We start from the raw sequence: 2,746 nt of genomic DNA on the forward strand, positions 1-2,746 counted from the left end.
AAAAAAAAAAAAAAAAATAGAAACAAAAAAAAGGATTACGCTCGATTATAACCATAAAAAATGTACTCGTACTCGTAAAATTGCAAATAAAAATATGTAAATAGCTATAAAGTATCTACACGTAAACTATCCATTGCACGTTGCAAAAGTTCTTGTTCGCGCGGCTTTAAATTGTCTGGCAATGACTTTTATTTATTGGTGCAGTTTTTTTTTGTTTTTCCTTACAGCAAAATTAATAACCAATTCAGTTTTACTGCCACATTTTTGTGTGTACTACATTTACTGTGCAAAAGTATGATTTTTTTTAAGTCAGTAGAAAAGAGGGTTTGTTTAATTTATTCTACAAAAACTTGTTCCTAACCAAGATTACTACAAGATCTCACATTTACTTTCAATTACAACGCGATCTACTTTCGGTCGTTCTCTTTACATACATATACTCGTATCCAGTTCAAATGGTTATGCCTCCGGTGGGTGTCACTTCATCAACCGCTAGTGGTTTTTGGCCACACCCTAAATTCCTTTTTATTTTAACACCAGAATTCTTGCATTAAAACAAAACACTGAAATCCGCATACATACATATGTGGGCACGTTAGTATACAGGGGTGTATCACAAAGGGGGCCTTTAAGATTACAAACACATTAAAACATCTTCTTCTTGATTCACCCTATAATCGCCTAAACAATTTTGGCCGAAGTCAATGACTGACTCGTCAATCGTTATTCCTTCTTGCTAGCTGAGATCGAGTGAAGCCAAGTCCCTCTACATCTCATTTTTCTGACTGGCAATCCATGCGTCGACGGAACCAACGGACTTTAGTTAACTCTCAACTTTTGACGGAAGTCCGGAAATACTGACTGTTGTACAGACGGTAATAATTTATGTGTACATAGGCAACACCTCCATTGTTGGTGTCTCTCTATGTGAGGTGCGCTACTTCCTTCGCATACTTTTCCGGAATCAATTTACAAGTACCCATTCTGACGGCGCTATAGTTTTTTTCTTGATGCCAGGACATACTTGGTCTTTGCTTCGATATCTAACTTGGAAAAAAACAGAAAAATGGTGCCGTTGTTGTCGCCGATGATGTCGATGTCATCGGTATACGCCACAAATTTTTACGGTTTTATAAAAGATTGTATTTGAGCGATTCATTCGTGCGGCTCTTATTATCTCCTCCAACATCAGTTAAAAATTAAAATAAATTTATAAATAAAAAAATCACACGAGCTGTCGGAACACTCGTTGGCATAAAATTACTTTAAGAGGTTCTTGCCTATCTGTTGTTATCGATCACTAGGTCGCTTACTTGCTGTAAGTGGATTAACTTACTGATTAAATTTTCAGACGTTTTTTCTATTGGTCAGCTCCTTCTGTTGGCATATATCGGTTTTTTTGAAGAGTGTTCTCGGAGAGGAGGTAAGAGAGCCATGTGCGTAGTTTTCCAAGTCGAGCCTGCGTTCGTCCGAAACACTGGAAGCCTGCCTTCCGTATATCAGAGAATGATTAATTTGGTTTCTCGTCTTTCGATCGACTTTCTTTTGCTGGAACTTACAGTTACAGATAGGGTTGCCAACCGAAATCGAGTCGAACGGGCGTACTCCGCGACGAAATCTCTCTTACACCACAGATCCAACAACGATCTTTCGCTTTTTATTACATCACAGCTTTAGCAGAGGTCGCAAAACCCTACTCGATTATTTCCTTCTCAAAAGACTGGGATGCAAGTCTTAATCTTGCCGAGGACATCAACCAGCCGGACTGCGGCAGCTTCCTCATTAAGGTTCCGGCTATTCCAGGTTATTACCCTCAAATCATAGTCCTTTAAACGTTTGCCGTGGTCGTAATCAAAAGTAGACCTAGAGAGCTAGGGGCTTCCGATTAAACTTTAACTTTTTCATTGGAATATATTTATTCGTGGTGGCCCTGAAGCCCAGCAACAACTATAGTCGGGATTGGGTATGGTCCTGGAATATAAATATACTGTAACTGTACACCCAGAATTTTTCTGATTTTTCATAATCCAGCAAATAAAGACACAAAAAACCAGACTTCGGAATAATTAGGAGAAAGCTGAATTTTTCCACATACTTTCCGTTTGTGGTTTTAAAAACCGCAGGCCCCTACGAATCCAAGTCCCAGTAGAGATGTTACGAGGGGTCAAATCCCTCGATCCAAAAAAGGAATGTCCATTCAAAAATTCAACTTGTCCTTCAAATACTTTTAATATTTCAGAGTAGAATTAATTCTTGAACAAAGCTGCAATATTGTACAAAATGAATCAAAGCAAATATGTACACAATTGTATCAGCAAGAATTCTACAAATGCACAGTCGGTGTCAAATGTAAGTGTACACCTGGTTGTAATGTAAAATTCACAATTATTTTAATGAAAAAATTTTTTCATTAATTATTTATGAAAATATAGTTCATTCTATAACATAAACCATAACAATCAAAGTTTCACACTTTATATAAAGTTCACGAGAATCAAAAAAAAATTCTATCAAAATTTCTTCCATATAACGCGTGATCAAAATCTATAGTTTCTAAAAATTCTGAATAAAAATTTTGAGATTTTGATGAAAATTGTTTGAATTTTTGTGAACGTTATATACGTAAATGTGAAACTTTGATTTTTATGGTTTATATTATAGAATGAACTATATTTTCATAAATAATTAATGAAAAATTTTTTTCATGAAAATAATTGTGAATTTTATATTACAACAAGGTGTACAC

The sequence above is a fragment of the Rhagoletis pomonella genome, unplaced genomic scaffold (genome assembly GCF_013731165.1).
Source record: "Rhagoletis pomonella isolate Grant_MI unplaced genomic scaffold, Rhpom_1.0 Rhpom_scaffold_00002, whole genome shotgun sequence".
Classification (NCBI taxonomy): Eukaryota; Metazoa; Arthropoda; class Insecta; order Diptera; family Tephritidae; genus Rhagoletis; species Rhagoletis pomonella.